This window comes from Chenopodium album, chromosome 6 (genome assembly GCF_948465745.1).
Source record: "Chenopodium album chromosome 6, dcCheAlbu1.1, whole genome shotgun sequence".
NCBI lineage: Eukaryota > Viridiplantae > Streptophyta > Magnoliopsida > Caryophyllales > Amaranthaceae > Chenopodium > Chenopodium album.
Window position 1 is genome coordinate 63,675,583 of NC_137839.1, and position 18,873 is coordinate 63,694,455.

General features: G+C 35.8%; 2 long non-coding RNA genes across 14 annotated transcripts; both read left to right on the forward strand.

Annotated features, from left to right (window-relative positions):
* The first annotated feature begins 11,801 nt into the window (after positions 1 to 11,801).
* LOC145635007 (uncharacterized) lies at positions 11,802 to 13,220 on the forward strand. Its single transcript, XR_014113733.1, has 3 exons — positions 11,802 to 12,348; positions 12,820 to 12,885; positions 12,969 to 13,220. It is a non-coding gene; the product is annotated as an uncharacterized LOC145635007 (long non-coding RNA).
* Positions 13,221 to 13,593: 373 nt separating this feature from the next.
* Positions 13,594 to 17,856, forward strand: LOC145636165 (uncharacterized). Of its 13 annotated transcripts, none has more exons than XR_014114048.1 (6): positions 13,594 to 14,067; positions 14,173 to 14,485; positions 14,593 to 14,631; positions 15,132 to 15,225; positions 15,817 to 17,375; positions 17,471 to 17,856. It is a non-coding gene; the product is annotated as an uncharacterized LOC145636165 (long non-coding RNA). The 13 variants fall into 13 exon arrangements; XR_014114056.1 differs by having other exon boundaries at positions 14,173 to 14,211; positions 14,370 to 14,485; positions 14,593 to 15,225; XR_014114045.1 differs by having other exon boundaries at positions 14,173 to 14,631.
* The last annotated feature ends 1,017 nt before the right edge of the window (positions 17,857 to 18,873 follow it).

Below are 18,873 nucleotides of genomic sequence, written 5' to 3' on the forward strand. Positions count from 1 at the left end.
AATTCAAGTGATCGCCAATAATAGTTTATTTGTGCATTAATGTTCAACCAACATAGATTAAACAGGTTTAGGGTTAATCCTATTGATTGTATGTTAGTCACAAAGCGCACATGAATACGAGCAGAATAAAGTAGAGGCCTATTATTAGGGCAGGTTCAATCTCTTTTAGGTTGGATTTGTACCTTCATCCCCGGACCCTTATTTGGTTCATGACCTTATGGAGTTGACGATCTCTTGGATTGTTAAGGGGTGTAACCTTCACCTCGTGAACGGTTTACAAGTTCCTTAAAAACTTGTTGGCGACTCTTTTGCTCTATCTTCTTCCCTTTTGGATGCTACCGTACTTTAGTGTATGATCACAGTGGGGTTCGAGCTAGTGGGATTTTAAAGGCTTGAAATTATTCCCCACACTTCTATGATAGGTATGGGAACTTGTTGTGTGGTTGGCATGGGTTGTGTCGAAACAGGAGGTTGCATTCTCCCGGATCTTGTGAGGACATCTATGGATGAATCTTCTTCAACCCAAAAGTCATCCATGGAATATGACACCGAAGGTGGAGGTCCTACCATGTCTTTCAAATAAATGTCTTCTTCGTCGCTGTCCCAAACTCCATTAATATTTGCATCTTCTTGTGGAACTTGGACTAGCCTCTTATCATCAATCATTTTCTGAATTAAATCCTTAAATTCAAAACAGTTTTCAATAGTGTGACCCCCTTATTGATGATATTGACAATAAAATATATCTGTCCTTTTTAATGATTCAAATAGTCTCGGTTCGAGAGGTTTGATCTCGCCACTCTCGCAGAGCATTTTGAACATTTGTGCATATGGGATCCCAATTGGAGTGTAGAGTCTATTACTCTTCTTGGGTTTATCAATGACTTGTAAAGGAAAGTGTTTCGCATCATAAGTCGTTCCCATGGGTGTGAATTCTTTCCTAGGTTTGTTTTTCGAGGGTGAAACCTCGTCATACTTTTTCTGAAGTTCCTTCACAATCTTGAGGGCTTCGCGTAGCAAGTTTGACCCTTCCAACATGGACAGTGTAAGCAATTATATCCTCTTTACTTGCTAATTCTGGAAGGTTATCCACGGCATCGAAAAAGATCTCCTCCTCTTCCTCGATAGCATGGATTTCCTCGATAGGTTTGATGAGAGATGAGGGATCAACCTCGTTTTCCTTATCAGAGATGGCCAAGGAGTTAGCGAGAGGCGCATTATCAATACTTGGCTTCTTATTGGCGGGGGCAATGGTAGTTTGTTATTGTCGATTAAGTCTTGGATAGCTTCCTTAAGTTTCCAACAGTTCTCAGTAAGATGGCCCCTACCTTGGTGATACTTGCAATGTGCGTTGGGATTCCAATTAGCCGTCCTCTTCTTGACTGGTGGGTCCCCAAACGGTCCAATAGGAGTTATAAGACCTTTTGCATTTAATCGGTCAAATGCCATGTCATAACTCATGCCAATAGGAGTAAAGTTCCTCCTAAATGGTTTCTTTTGTCCTTGATTATTCATAGCAAGGACTTCACTTACGTTAAAAGTGCTAACATTGTTTAAGTGGGTGGTTTTGGAAGAAGAAGAATTGTTGTTCTTCTTGCCTTTCCAGCCACTGTTGGAGTTATTGTTAGCAGCTTTCATCTTAGCCAGGTCGTCTTCAATATTAATTCCAATGTCGTAGACGGCCTTGAAGGTATGGAGATTATTCTGATATTTGAGATGCTTGGAATACTTTTCTTGAAGGTTTTTGATGATTAACGACCTTACGGACTCTTTTTCGCTTGGCACCTCAATCATCTTAGCTGAGGTTTCTCTCCATTTGTTAAAGAATGATGTGAAACCTTCATTCTCCTTCTTCTTGAGGATTTCAAGTTCCCTATAGTCAGTCTCAACTTGAATATTGCATTTGTATTTATCAATGAAAGCGTTTACTATGGACTCCCAAGTAGAGGTTTTTTCTTTCTCGAGAGAGAAGAACCATTGTTGGCAAACGGTTTCGAGAGATAATGAGAACAGAGAGGAAAACACTTTCTTGTCGATACCCTTAATACTCATTATTGTTTCGAAGGCTCTTAAATGAAAGTAAGGGTTATCAGTTGCTTTGAATTTCGGGATGTCGTTGCCATTGAACTTCTGCGGAAGAAGATCCTTGTCCACCGAGACCCCTTGTGAGCTAATCCCTTGAAACTTGTAGTTGCTACATAGCTTTCTCAGACTCTCTTGCATGAGGTCCATCTGTTTTTGTTTCACTGGATCGTCAATCTTGAGGGTTAGAATCTTTAACGCCTCAGTCACGGTAATCAGTTGGTTCCTGAGCTCATTGACTTCTTCTTGAGTTGCCATTATTGTCCTAGCTTTCCTATTACGAGCGATGGGTTTGTCGAAAAGTTGGACTTGGATAAAAAGGTTGTCTTTGATTAAACGCCCTTCTTTTCTTGACCACGCGCTGTAAATCAAACCATTTTTTGTTTTAATTATTTGACTCAAATTGACCTTGACTTTACGGGTTTTAAAAGAGAAAAAAAGCAAAAATAGGGTGCATATTTTTGGCAAAAATAAGGTGTATATTTTTAGGAATCGAGTATGGGATTTAATCAAGTGGTTTAAATTGGAGGATTAATATCCGACTTACCCCCCTAAAAAATGACGGAAAATACGCGCATACAAGACTCTCTTAGACATGGTCAAAGTGTGCATTAGTGTGTGCTTTATATGGTGAGTGCAAGTGACATGCTTTAGTAAGACCATGGGACTTAGTGCCTAGACTCGATTAATGACTTGACACGGTATTATTAGCAGTAAAAATTAACCGAATTGATTAGCAAACTGTTTAACTAGACACAAAGTGATGACTAGAGCAATAAACCGAACTGTCATCAAAACGACAGGACTGGCGCCTCTCTTTGCAGTGTAGCGCCAGACGACAGGATTGTCGCCAGGCGCCACGCTCCGCAGAGTGGCGCTACAGTTCAAATTTTGGCGCCATTGCTGGAGCGTCGATCTGAAACTGTTTTCAGTATTATTACTCTACAGGGGTATGCCTAAAGTCGTACTAAGTCAACTCTAATTAAATGTTAGACTTTATTTACTCTAATTAATTAATTAATTAATTAATTAATTAGGCAAAGTTCTTTTAGTCATGAATTAATTTATTTGATCTTAGCACGAGTCAAACAAACGGTTAGGAAAAACACATAGAGTATGCACAACCAATAATGCACAATTAGTCAAGTAGGCACAATATAATGCAATGAGTTTGCAACCTAACCATGGCTCTAGTTATCTAAAGTTCGGGATATGGGTTAGTCAATAGAGGGTCCATGGTTAATTGTCCGGATGCACCGCGCGGAAGCCTAACCGTGAAGGGTTGGCGCGAGTGGATGGGACACCGCGAATTTATAAAAACTCGCTTCCATGGTTTGGTGAATTCAATATTCTCGGATGTACCCTTTGTTGCTCAGAGCGTTCAGTCAGGTAGATGGAGCATGAATTCCCAGAGGGTTATGTCCATATGTAGAACACATATGGGTTTCAGAAGAGTGAGAAAAACTCCATCAGGAAGTAGGATCGAGCAAACAGTGCTAAAAACTGGTCGAAATTAGAACGCATATTTCTGGCTCGGTATTGGAAGAACTTGGCGCCAGCAAATAGAGGCCAGCGCCACCTTTTGGCTTTAGCGCCTGGCGACAAAAGTTGTCGCCTTGCGCTAACGTCAAAACGTTGGCGCTAATCTTTGTTCGCTGACGCTAGTTCCTACATGCCTCAACAGCTTTCTGTGCTCGATAAAATTTTCCAGTTTCGCGCAGCATTATTTCGGTCCTAGTTGTGAAAGATATTCCTCAAATTTCCTACGTGTAAAAAATCCTATGTTTTAACTCATTACGAATGGTCTTTCCAATGAGATTTGTTTTATGCATATGACAATAATGTTAATCAAAATTACGCACATGAAATACTTAAAACTTTTCGAGTCTCATCCACTCATTCTAAATCATTGCTGAAATAAATTTCAGGAATTAAATAAGCCAAACGCTGACATTAGCGCCAGACGCTAATGCTAGTGCCAGGCGCTAATGATGGCGTTAGGCGCTAATCAGGTTTTTGACGCGTTTTCTAAAATCAGATAGAATTTAACCGTACAGGAGGATAAAATTGTATTTTCCTCAAAAACACTTTTTTATTCTGATTAAAATTCCAAAAAAACAACAAAAGACAATTTATCAATGCTAATTGAATTATGAATGAAAAGAACCTTCTAGAAGAATCTAGAAGACTAAAACCATTCCTAATTGCATTAGGAATGATAAATCTATATTAGGCCCTCCCCTAGATCATTAAGCCGCATATAAGGCTCAAACCTGGCCTAGTTTAGTAATTTGGCCATAACTTCCTCAATATTCATCGAAATTGGGCTTATAATATATCGTCGGAAAGCTCTTTTCAAACCCTATTCAACTACACTATTAATAGACCCATATCATGGACCAACCAAACTGGATTAGCTGTTTTCTTAAAATAGGTTTTCAAAAAACAAAGAGAAGAGAAAAGAAATTAAAACTACCCGCAACACTAAACTTTCCACACTTTCACTTCAATCGATTACGATTCGACGTGAAAGGTACTCATCACCGGTTTTGGTTTCGGGGAGACACAAATGGGTGTCTACACTGCTGAAATTTATGCTTTGCGCTAGGGGTGTTCAGATCCAGGTACCCGGGTTTTCGGGTACCCGGATCTTCGGGTAGTTTGAATCTCGTCCCATGTCCCGACCCGAAAAGATCGGGTACCCGGGTTTCGAGTTCCCGATTTTCTCGGGTCGGGACATAGGGTACCCGGATATACCAACTTTTTTTTTTTAATTTCGCTAACTTAAATTTTTGTTAACGAGTATTAACAAAAAAAAAAAAAAAAAAAAAAAACTGAATTATTGAATTAATTTTTCCACTATAAACAACAATTACTATCTACTCTTATCTAAAAAAAAAAGAAAAAACTATCACACTAAGCTATAATCCAGGAAGAAAAAATAATAAAATTGAAAATTGAAACATGTTTTGCCTTTAGCAACTACAATTCAACAGCAAATTTCAAGATCCTATCAACGCTGCTTCTCTGTCCATCGCGCCTGCTTGCCGTGGAGGACTCTCAGTCGTCGTGGTGGGAGATTTCTCGGCCGCCGCAATTCAATTCAGCTGTTGTAAGATCTCTCGGCCGCGCGCCTTATTCTCTTGATGTTGGCTAGTAATTTGGAATGGTGTGAGCTAGCCTTATTCTCTTGATGTTGGATAGTTCAAATCAATGAATGAGATCGAAGGCGTGATAGATCTAGAAATAATGAACTGAGGAAGCTGTGAGAGAGAGAGAATAGAGAAGGAATGAATAGCTGCACTTTTTTTGAGGGGGTGAGAAATATAAAACCCTAAGTGGCTAAGAGAGTAAGTGGGCTGGGCTCAACTCAATTTAAGAAAGGATTTTTTCTTCTTTTTTTCTGTTATTAGTATACTATCGGGAATTCGGGTACCCGCGAAAAATAAATCGTGGCCCATGTCCCGACCTGCAAACTGGCTATTTTGTCGAGTCGGGTGCCCGTCCCGAAAAAACAGAAAAAAATTAACAATTACCCATCGGGTTTTTTGCGGGTCATCGAGAAATCGGGTCGGGTTAATCGGGTCAGGTTTTTTTTTAATACCCCTACTATACTTTGCGCGAAGGAATAATAAACTATGCTAGAGCTATCCCCGCTCAATTTTTGGAGGTGAAGACTGATGCCAAGGCTATCAAGGGGATGATGAGCAAGGATGTTGAGGATCCTCACCATGAACTTGCTGCTTTGATCATAGATGTTGGGAGGCTTCTTAGGAATAAGGATATGGCTATAATTTTTAATCACATTCCAAGGGAGATCAACTCTATGGCTCATTATCTTTCTAGATATGCCGTGGATATGCACATTGGCCATAAACCTCATTATGAAGTTCCAGCAAGTGTTAAGGCATCCTATGATGCAGATCTCTTAGCTATGGGGGTTTTTGCTTCTGTTTAGTCTATGGGATGTTCTTTTTCTAGTTCTGTTACGGACTTTTGAACTCTTTTTATTTTCTTGCCTTTTCGTATATGTATAAATTAATTTTCAACCTACCTTTTGGGTATATGTAGGTTGTGAATGTTTGGTTTGTAATATTTAGGACATAAAATCCAAGTAATATATGCTTCCTTTTTCTATTAAAAAAAAATCCAAAGTATTAAGTTTAAAAGCGAGCATGACTTGAGAATCACCTAAGAGCAACTCCAATGGCAAGCTAATTTGATAATTAGTTTGTCATGCAACATAAGCTTTTAAGCTAATTATCATTTAGCTACTTTTTGCTCCAATGGATAGCTATTAGCTTAGTAGTAATTGTTGGATAGAAAATACATGGAAAGAGCTTAATTGGTGCAATGAACATTTTATTTTGGCAAGTTTAATTCCCAAGTAAATTAGCTTGGCAAAGCTAATTTGCTTAGCCAAGCTAATTGAGTTTTCTAGCTCCAATGATCAAGCTAGTAACTAAGGAATTATTGAAATTGCAAGCAAGTCCCTAGCTACAACCATTGGAGTTTCTCTAATTACTTCATAATTTTCTAACACAAATTCTAACACCAAAACTGTTATACATTCCCGCCATCAACAGAGGCGCCTTTCTCATCTGTAACTTTTTCTCAAAAAAAACCTAAAACCCCTTCAATTCTCTCTCCAAATTCCTTTCAATTTTCATAGAATTAGTTCAATTAGATTTGTGCCCTTAAAAAATGGGGATACAAGGGCTATTGCCGCAACTAAAATCGATAATGTCGCCATTACACATTAAGGAGTTACAGGGTTGTTGGGTTGCTATTGATACCTATTCTTGGCTACACAAAGGTTGCCTTATCTTGCAGTACCCAGCTTTGCAAGGGTATCCCTACTTCTAGGTCAATTTCATCTCCCTTAATTTTTGCTTATCATTTTTTATACTAGGAATTTATTTATTTTTTTATTATTTTTTTTTTTTTTTGATTTGATTGGAGATGAAATCTTGGATTTTTTTTTTTTTTTTTTTTTTGCAGTTTTGGAGATACCCATTTGGAGAATTTTGTTAAAAATGAGTTAATTTAAGATTTGTTTGGATGGTTTTCTGATTTATCTAAGTTGGGTATTTGGGGTTAAGTTTTTTTTTTTTAATGTTATTTTTATTAATTTCCTAGCTAATAATTAAGGTTAGTTTGAGGGGGGAAAATCCCAATTGAAGTGAATGAATTGATATTAATTTTTGGGATTTTATTGTTTAATTGGAGATACATCCTTGTATTTGATCGCGGGTGGAAGTAGGTCGTTGGGACTATTAACCCTAACCAAATTAGAAATTTATAATACCTAAACTTACACTAAACTAGTTAGTGGCAAGTAAAGGGTCGAACCCAAAGGACTAAGTGTATTAATTTGTGCTAACTAGACTAGTAGGAAAGGTTGTGAGATAGAGAGAGATTAAACCAAACACTACTAAGAGCAATTAACTAAAACTAGGGAAAGTGGAATCCAATCACATCAATGTATTAAACAACATCATACAAATAGATGAAAATGACCTCGATTAGGAACATCAACATATTTAACTCACTCTCGCACAATTAAGCATTTAATTATCCTACTAAACTAATTCACTCTCGTGCAACTAGCCTAGCAAAGGTATGGAAGAATTTAGGGCTCTCAACCAACTCACTCTCGCACAATTGATTGAAAGCACAATTAAGAGCATAGAATCGATTAGCTAGAAAGATTCTAATCCATAAAAGCATCACCCATACACAATAATCAAGAAACAATTTCATACTAATCACAATCAATCATTTAATTCATTAATATAACCTTCATCCAATTCCCTAGAACAAGACCTAAGCTAACATAATGAAGAAAGACATGGAAAACAAAGTAAAATAAGACTAAAAACAAGATTAAACAAACAAACTAATTAATCTACTCAAATCAACAAACAAAAAGCAAAAACTAAGAATTAAGCAAGAAATAAAGATGAGAGAAAGTTAGAAAATGCTCATTGAATAGATGAGAAGAAGTTCCACAAAGTTGCTTCTTCAACCTCTCAAAAACTCCATGGAAATCCAAGCTTTCTCTCTATACACTACTCCTAAACTAGAGAGAGAAAATCCTAATCTAACCCTAAGAGAGAGAAAATATAGGCTAAACTAATCTAATCTATCTAAAAATAAAATGTTGATTGAAAGTTTAGAGAAAATAACCCAAAAGGGATATTTATAATACAAGTTAAATAAAAATAAAATAAAATAAATAAAACTAATTAAAATTAAATACAAAAAACAAAACTAAAATAAAATAAAAAGAAATGGAGAAATAAACCCAAAAACCCCCCAAAATTCCCACCCAAACCCACGATTTCTTTTTGCCCCTTCTTCATTTCGTGGCTGCTCCAAACTTTCATCCTCCATTCACGCATCATCATCACCGTTCATACTCCATCATCATCAGCAATTATCACTCAATCACCACCGTTCATCAACCACAATCATCTAGCATCATCAGATTCTCGGCCTTTGGATTAATTGAAGAAATCGTGGCCGTCCAATTTTCATAAAAATCACGTGAAAAGCTCGTGATTGACCCACAATTGCGCGCCCGCACAGAAGTCGCGCAAAGCTACTGCCTCAACTCAGATTTTGGACCCCAATTTGTGAGCTTTCTGACAGGGCTGCGCGGCCGCGAATTGGTTGCTCTGTGAGTTTGGGTTGCTGTGAGTTGCGTGGCTTAATTGGTGAGTAATTTGGTGGTGATTTGGGTGGTTGTTGTTGATTGGAGGTGGTAATTGCTGTTGCGGGTTGTTTGGTGGTGTGGTGAAGGTTGTGATTTTGGTGGTGGTTTGGTTGTGATTTTGGTGGCTGGTGAGAGTGGAATTTTGAGGGATGTTGCGGGGTGGTTTTTGGTGGTAGATTGAAGGGGGCAGCAGTGGTGGAGCTGGTGGTTTGGGTGGCTGCTGGAGTCGAATTGAAGGCGGTAATTGCTGGCGGTTTTGGTGGCGAAATGGGAGGTGTGGCTGGGTTGTTGTGTGCGGCTGTTGCTGCAATTTTGTTTTGGTGGCTGACGGTGGTTGCGGCGCTGTGGGAGCAGGGGATTGTGGTGGTTTGCTGCGGCTGGTTGTTGTGTGGTGGTTCAGGGCGGTGTGGCTGGGTGTAGGTGGTGCTGTGTTCGTTGCTGTTGGTGTTGTTGGGGGAAAGCAGGGAGCAGGGCAGTGTGGTGATATTGGTGGGTGGTAGATTACTCAATTCTCGGACCTTGAACCCGATCGACCAAGGACCCGAAAACACCTACAACCAAAAACAACACGAGGGGATGATCGAGAACAAAATAAAAATATAATAAAGTAAAGTAAAATACTGAAACTAAAAGAAATAAAATAAAATCAAAAGAAAATAAATAAAATAAAATAAAGAAAACAAAAATGGAAATAAAATAAAATAAGAAAATGAGAGAAACTAGGAATTATTAACTAAAAATACGAAAATAAACTAAAAACTATTAAAAACTACTAAAATACTCAAAATAAAGATAAAAGACGAGAATAATCAAATAAAAGAAATAAATAATAAAATGGGCTAAATTATTGTAAAATAAGCCGGAAAGCGACTCAATAAACACCCTAAAAGTGACATAAAAGTCACTTATCAGTATTATTTACCATTTTGGAAATACCCATTTGAAGAATGTTAGGAATAATGTTTTTCTTTTGGATGATTTTTGACCTTGCATCTGACAATGGTGATATTATTTGAATTGGGTATATCCGTATATGGGGTTAAGCTTCAATTTGTAATGTTAATGGTATCAGTTCCCATTTCCCAGCTATTGAGGGAAACTAAAATCCTGATCACTGTGTTGTTTTTTTTATTGACAGCAAGTAACCAATTAAGTTGAAAAGTTGCAATTTTGGATTTTCAATTTGGCATGCATGTGTATGCCTGAGTAAATTGTTGGTATAGTGACTTCCTCTCTATTCTAATGTAATATCTCAAAACCCTCCACATAGTCCACACAAGAGATGGAGTGGAATGATTTTTATAAAACTGTAGCTCTGCTGTTCTGGGTTAAGAAATGACAATATGAATTGAAAAGGTTTTGCGTGAAACCGTTTTACGTGAGTCCGGTTTATAATGCACACACTCATCCCCACCCCACTAACACTTCTTAGCCACTTGTCGGCAACCAGCAACCACCATCCCCAGGCTTATAAATTGATTTTTTTTTTTTTTTTTTTTTTGTATGATCGGACTCACGTGAGTCCGTTCTACACAATACTTTTCCACGTGGATTACAATGTCATCAATTTTGACATGAATGGAACACCTTTATCTTCAATTTATCGGTCTCCATCTCAATGTTAATAGCCGAATAGATTCCTTTTAGCTATTAAAAAATGCTTATATAGTGCTACATTGCTAGTAAGTAGTAACTCACTAGTCTGGATATAACTGGAATTGATATTCTAATTTGTTGAAGGATAGGCCAAAGTTAGGATTTCTTTTAGAACTGGAGAGACAACTTGACGAGCTGTATTCATAAATAATGCAATTGGTATGAAATTGAGACAGGGTCAAGGGAGAAGATGACATTAATATGTCAATATAACATCAGGAAATAAAGAGATTGTCAAAAGACCAAAAAACTTTACCATATAAACTAGTATGAATTTTGTAATAGTTAGACTAATTATTGCTCCTCAGCTTTGATATCATACGTACTAATGATTTTGCTTTGTCGGGCACATTGATTATGGTATGCACCGAGTAAATTTGTTGCGCCATTATGGTGTTAAACCTATTCTTTTTTTGATGGAGGTGATTTGCCAATGAAGGGTGAGCAGGAAAATAAATGTGCACGGTATGCATCAATTCATTGAAAGGAATATGTTCTTTTTTTCTCATCTCATACATATCATGCTTCAGATCTTTAAGCTACACTTGAGAATGATGTTTGCTGCAATCGTTCATGTCATACACCTAGGTTTATAATTCTCAGCCGATCCTTGGAAATAATATTCAGTGTTAAGGATTGCATACCATTACTTCAGTGCCTCTAGCACTACTTCCACTTACGGCAGACTAGCAACAAGAAGATATCCTAACCTATATACATTTAGGGAGGTTTTGTTAGCCATATCCTTACTGTTGTAAAGCACAGACCTTTGATTTGAAAGACTATTGATTGACCTTACTGTTGTAAAGCTCAGTGATTGACCTTTGATTTAGTGCATTGTAATCTGAAGCTGAAAGTCTCTCATTAACTTTGTCTAAAATGGGAAAAATCTTATGTGCTTCTGTTTCTTATCTGTTGTGAAGAACTGAAGAGAGAGCATCTAATCACCAATGAATAATTTCTTGATTAAAATTTTATAGCATTTTGGGTTTGGCTTAATTCGAATATTAAGACAGCTCATAGATATATGGGATATGTTACATAGTATTCATTATTCTTGTGGGCACCTCTAAATACTTATGCAGCTTTCTTGTATGGATAAGAGGCAGCTTGTTTTTGTTTTGTGTTTGATTATTATGCTGGTTGATCAAAATCAATTTGGTCCGGATGAAAAACATGTGGTGCTTGATCATAGTAACATCAAATCAATTTGGCTACAGCTAAGAGTAAGGTGTATGACTGGTTCAGTTGTAGCCTTGTAGGGCCTAGAATCGCCGATACAAATGCTTTGTCAATATAGTGCAGTGTTTTGGTTAAATGTAGGGAATCTTACAGTGAAATGAAAGATTCATTCTTACCACGCCAACTCTGTGTTGTTAGTAGCATTTTGATGCAGTGTCACCTGCATGTGGTTGATTCTTGGTCTGTGAAACTGGTATGGGAGTTTGATTTGCTACATACTTTTGTTAAATCAGTCCAAAATTGTACCACTGTTCAGTGTAACATGTACCAAAGTATGTTCCGGATCATGATCGGGGACTGGGTGGAATTGAAGCAACTATTTTTCTATAATGGGCATAAAATAGCTAACACGGCAAATTATTGGCTTGTTACATGGGCTTCTGTGTCAATAAGCATACAGCTATTGGAACTCAGTGATTCATGCATCATATAATGTGGGAGATGTGAATTGGGAAACCACTCGGGATTTTGCTTCTGCATCTAGGATTATTGGTACATTAGTTGAAGTTGTAAAGCGCCAAATTTAACCAGGAAACAAGCTGTAATGCTGTATCCATGGTGTAGAAAAAAAGTTGTATGCTTGTATCCATGTGTGTATTTCTTTTGAGTATAATTATGTGTATTCTGGTCTATCAACTTACACTGATCAGGTGATTTTACCAAATCATTATGAGTTTGGGTTTATGTCTATAAGCTCTGTGATTTTTCTACTTCAAAGTATCAGGGGATCTTAAGGGCTTACGAGTCTTTTACAAAGTTACAATTTGTGTTAGGGTTGTTAAATCAGCTCCTAGTTGTGGAAATCAAAGGCTATAGGACCCTATTCTATGAACGATTTTCTTTGGAAGAGACTTTGATGTATGAAGTTTGCGTTTTTTTTTTTCCTGGCAAGATTGCTTTGGAATTTATGTCTCTTGATCTGCATGACTGAAATGCATATTAAAACCCTTAGTTTTGGCGAGTGGTACCTAACATGAGTTCCCTTAACTTGAAAATTAGTCTAGTTGAGTGAAACCAACCAATTAATTTAAGATCTCTGTTAATTTGACGTTTTGTATCTGTTTTCGGATCATTTAAACTTCTGTTTTCGGATCATCTAAACTTCAGTTTTATTGCCACAGCTGAGCATTGGAAAACAGTGGAAAATGCTCCTTGATTGCAATGAGACTATCGAATTCATATTTCATGTAAGTTGTAATTCTGTTTTTACAGTTTCTGTATTCCTCTTGTATATGTTCTGCTTGAATGACGGCTTAATGTGTACTTTCAGGATGATGCTAAGAAACACGACAGGGGTGCCAAGAATCGTTACACTTGTTGAGTTGTATAGGTGCTGTAATGGGAAGGCTGGAGAAAGCTGCTGCTTGGAGCTGGAATGCTGATTCTAGTCTTATTGGTGTAGTGCTGTTGCTGAATTTCTTTTTTGATGCTAGTGAAAATCATTTTTGTACTCTTTGAGCTTACAAAATCTAAAGATACATTCTTATATTTTATTTGACGGGTGTTAGCATTTTAGTCAAGCCTCTTAGCTTGTATGTTCTCTCTATGATCCTTGGTTATTTTGTCCAATATACCGTCAAATCATTTAATTTATTTTGCTCTTTGCTCCTTCCTGGAATCGATTAGCACAGCAAGCAATCACCATAATGATAAGATTAAGACAATGTTAAATCATAGATAAATGAGACAGGTAAAAAAAATTATAGATAAATAAAATGCTCCATAAATGAGAAATCAATTATAAGGGCTCCCCAATCTATATCTATATCTATCTATAACCATTATAAAATATGCAAAAGAATTTACTGTAGCTTGTGAATAGTACTTTGTGGTGCTATTACAGCCTTGCCCCTAAAATTAATGAATTTCCAATTTTGCCCCTTTACTTGCCTAGAGAGAGAAAATATGTCCTCCTTCGACAATGATGGCGATGAGCTCAAAATCACCAATCATCCTTGAAAAACCGTGGCGATGGGATTCGCTTCTTCTCAGTGTTTCAATTTCATCAGTTTTGGCGACGTGGTTGCTAAGGTTCATTTATCTTTCTTGTTCTAATTGGTTCGATACTTTGATGTTCATCTCCTCGATTAGATTTTACCTTTATATGAAGGTTGTTTTATTTATTTCTGGGCTTGTCATGTAGTTTTTTTTTATTGAATTTCATTTCAAATGGTTTCCTAAGCAAAGATGTTCGGAGTAATGTTCCAGAAGAAACCAAGCAAGGAAGAAGCTCTGCCGCAGCTTCGATCCCACAGATTGATGTTCGGAGCATGGGTTGTTGCTATTCGGGTCACTCCTTATGTTCTTCAGTATTTTTCTAGAAAGAGGAGATTACTTTGGATCTTTGATTCAACCCCACCAAAATTAAGGTATTAGTCTTATAAGTTTTCAAGATATTGACTTTATTTGATTATTAATTTCACTATTTTACATTATATGGGTGTTTTAGATGTTAAAAATTTAATTTTTGCAAGAAGGAAGATGGACCTAGGTTTGGTGGATTCGAGTTTGAGGTGAAGATACTCAGGTATTATTGGATGTTTGTTCTGTTTTTTTATTTTTATTTTTTATTTTTTTATTTTTACATTATTTTGAAACATGTTTTGATATTATATTATAGAGGACTAACAGTTTGATGTATCTGAAAGTTTAAAGTTTCGGTCATATTCAGGTTAGCAGTGCGAGGCATGAGATTCTTTTCGAAACAATCCAAACCCTCACCGATTTTAGTTTCATATTGACTAAAGCTTATGTTTCAGGCGAAGATGGATGTTTCATGGATGCTGAGTAAATACCTAGCTTGTTTAATTAGCAATCAATTTTCAGGGTTTATGATGCCTTCTGATTATACTTCTGATTTACCGGTCTTTCATGTCATGGATGTGTATGTGCAGAAAATTCAAGGTGAAGGACTTATTAACCATTTATGCCAGGCAAGATTCTAAACATTCAATTTTTGCTACAAATTTGCTTCTTAGGATTAATATAATGATAATCTGTTGTAAGATAATATGATTCATTTCTGAAAGTAATTTGGTGAAATCTAAAGTAAAAAAAATATGTTTTATTACATTGTAATTTATCGAGTCAAATAATATAGGCATAGTGGATCGTTGAGTCTATTCGATTGCTAAAGATTTGCTTGGTGTATTTCTTAATGGGGTTTTGTTATTTTTTACTTGTGTTTTTCTAATAGTGTGATATCTTGGGATCTGATATTGTGATTGCAATTTTTAGTTGAATATTTGTTAAGCTTTGATTTTTGTTGTAATCTACTTTGAAGTTGATTTAGTAGTGCTACCATTTTTTATATGAGGTTTGAACTGTAAGGTGAAAGATTGATTTGTTAGGGGATACTTAATTTCGAATTTTTTGATTGCAGATTGATTTTTAAAAAATTTAACAGTGATTAATATTGAATTTTATGAACTAGGTATTAATCAAAATGGGGGTTATAGGTGACATTCCGGTAGCAGCTATTGAGGATGTAGAGCGCTGCTAAGTACTTATGTGATGTCTTTGCAAAGGTATGAATTTCAGTGGCCTGTTTGATCTGGTTTGACAATCTGATCATGTTTTGATAAATTTGTGTGGTTGGAGTCCCTAATACAATTTATACCACAAATTAAGATACATCCTAAATACATAATATTTAGATTTCCGTTCAGCACCTATTTTACACTTGCAATTTGGATCTTGTTCATTTGTATAGTTAATATTTTGCATAACATATTTAAAATTGAGCAAGCTTTGTGTGTGCTTGCTTGCAATGTTGTTTTTCAATTTATATTTGAAATGAATAAGCATATATAATTACTTTATCTCCTTTGCAGAATCACACAATTTCCCTATTCTGTTATGAGGTCATGGAGTCTTGAAAGCAGTCTCTCTGTTAGTTGCATAACCTTTATTTTCCCGATCCTGATTTCATAATAGTGTAGCATGTTATTGATACTGCACGTTTATGTATGTTATAGACTTCATTGTTTTATTTGTAGTCTTTTACTTATGTACTAAGTCCTAGCTCTAAAGTTATGAAAAAGAAAAGAGTATATGTTGAATATTAATGCGAATTTGGCGTACTATACAGTAAGCATCTTCTTTTCTTTCTTTTGCAGTTTTATCATCAGTTCCAGGGCTTCAAGTTGCGCAAACGAAACTAAATGAGGGTTAGTTGCTGTACTGACCTCTATTCTTTGTAAACGCTGATATTCTTAGTTATGCAGCTCATGTTGGAGCATCCAAATATATTGTTAGTAACATTATTGTCTGATTTGTAACAGAATTGTTGATCTACAGGTACAATTATATCTCCCCTTTTTCTTTCTTGTTCTAATTGGTTCAATTTTCACCTAACCTTTAATTAATATGAACAGCTTACTTGTTATTTTTTTCCATATCTTTCCCTTTTCTCCCAATATTTTCTCTTTTTAATATGCTTATATGCATATGGTGTTTGCTGCCAAAATTTATGCTGTCAAGTTAGGTATTGTTGTTGTGAGTGACTATAGAGGGTAGCTGTTGTTTCACGTTGTTGCCGCTGTTATTCTGGTGCTGCCCTGTTACTGATGTTCTGTTCGTCCAAAAATCATCGACCTGAAGTTGTTTTTAGCTCATAGTCCCTTCATCAATGTTTTAGATCTCAAAAAGTTATTCAATCTAGGCTCAAGAATTTCTCGATTTGGAGTTGTGTGCTAGGAGTTATGCCTTCTGGAATTTACTACGGTCTGCTACCCTGGTTCTATCGCAGTGGGCTGTTATTGCTCATTTGATGCCTATGTGGTGTTTTTGTGTTGAGTTGGTTGGGGTGCTAAAATGAATGCTTGGGCTTCTCTTATTTATTTTGTCTTCCCTTCTTCCTTTATTTACACATTAGTTATAAAGTTAAAATGTGGGCAATTTTGATTAATGACTATTTGGATAATGACTAATGATAATTTGCCAAAGTGATGAGGGATTAATGTGTATGTTAAATTTACAAATGTGTGAGTGACTAAAGTTAATTAGTTTAAATGTATTGAAGGGATTAAATGTTTATAAAATAGATTTGATGAACGAACACTAATCTCCCCAAGTTTATTCATCACTCTTAATTAACTTCTTATTTCGTATTACATGAGCCTTTTGTTGTTTTTATTAAATGAGGTGAGAAAATATATATGTAAAGGTTTGTACATGTGGTATGTCTAGATAAGGGTTGTGTTCTACTTATATGAATGTAATAACTTATCAAGTGAGTTTGGGAAGTATTAAGGAGTCAACAAAGAAGTTATGTTTGATATGATAGTCTCCTTATAATTTATTAATATATACGTGAGAGTAATTTACACCATACAACTGATAACTTGAGAATCCTTTATCTTTTCTAATGTAATATTAGCAGCAATTGCAGGTTGGTGCAAAATAATGCAGTGCTTGAAGTTAGTCTTGTGCTTCTATAACAAAAAAGAAAATTCAACTGCGTGGCCCTCCTTGATTCCATATCAACTTAATATGTATATTAACCGTGTGTATGTATATGGTGTGTCACTTGCGTAGTGCGTGTTCATGCCCTCCTTGATATATCTGCAGGTTAATAATTTGGTGGTTACAAATATCTCTTAATATGGGTGACATTCAGAATGCTCCTCTTTCAGAAGAGGAAACTACTTGTAGGTTTCTTTTGTATGAACTTCAGGTATATATATGAACTTCACGTAAAATACAAACTAATTGTTTATCGTGTTATCATATGTGATTAGCTCTATTTTTTTATTCTACTGTTTTATGCAGATAATTTTGGGATGAAGTGAGCAAGCCTAAAATATTAGGGCCAAGATGTTACTTGTAGGAGTGGAGCACGTGCTTAAAGGCGCCAAGAAGACAAGGATACAACCAGATGAAGCATGTGTGAGATGGTGATAGTGTTATAGGTTGAGGTTATGGGATTTAATTTCATTTGTAGTACGAGTAGTATTTAATTTATAGTACGTTTTAAACGGTAGAAATGGGTAGAATTAGATACGTAAATGATGAAGTAATGCAAGAGCATATAAGTGAATATATGAGCATAATGTGTACTTGTTTTCAACTTCAATATGTGTATTGTGATTTTAGTAGAGAAATTTTATCTTTGTTTTTGAGGCTAGGTATCAAGTTGGTGCTTTTTTTTTATTATTTATTTTGAGAAAAGAGGTTAATATCAAGTTGATTAATAATATATTTAATACAAAAGAAAAAATAAAAAATAAATAAACACAAATTTATAAGGTATAATGAGATAGTTTGTGTAGAAATTCAAGTTGATTGTAGTAGTTAGTAGAGAAATTATATCTTTGTATACCTATTTGATTTAAAATCAACTAAGTTTTAAGATTTACAAGGTATTGAGATACTTTATGTAGAAATTCAAATTGATTAGTTAATAATACATTTTAAACAAAAAAAATCAACCTTAAGGTAGATAGATTAATGCTAGATTCATAAGAAGTTACTTTCTTTAGTTTGCATAAATATCCATACACTAGAGGGAGACCTATAAGTTTTGAAGTCATAAAAAAGGAGAACGAAGAAGGAGATAGAGACTAGGGCCTTGTTCACATTTACTTAATTTTAGTTCAGTTCAGTTCAGCTCCTAATTTCCCTCTCTCTTAAAATATTCATTTCAGCTCAATTCAGTTCAGTTCAGTTCAGCTCCAATCAGTTCAGGGCAGTTCAGTTCAACTCAGTTCAGTAAATGTGAACAGGCCCTAAGAATGAGAAATAGAGGGTTTTGGAAAATAAAGGAAGGATGGAGAAACGGTTTAGAGTAAGAACATGATAACACTTGCTTAGTTTTTCTTTTTTTAAAAAAAAAATAATGCTCAATCACATTTCACCGATTAGCTCTTGGCTTCTTGCAATTTAACTGAATTCAATTCACATAATACAATAAATAATCATACAAAGTAAAAAATCTTACCAAGCCAGTGTGCAAAAACACATCTACAAAGTTACGTGGACAAAGTTGGGGAGTGTGCAACGCGCGCGCTCCATATGCAAATATTTTTTTTTGGGGTTTGCATGACCATTGAGAGAGAGAGAGAGAGAGAGCGTTTGATCTTTTTAATATTTGTACAACCGTAATTATAGATAACTTTAGAAATATAGAAGTAGGAGGTAGGAAGGGGAGAAGGAAACGGAGTGAGAGAGACTGG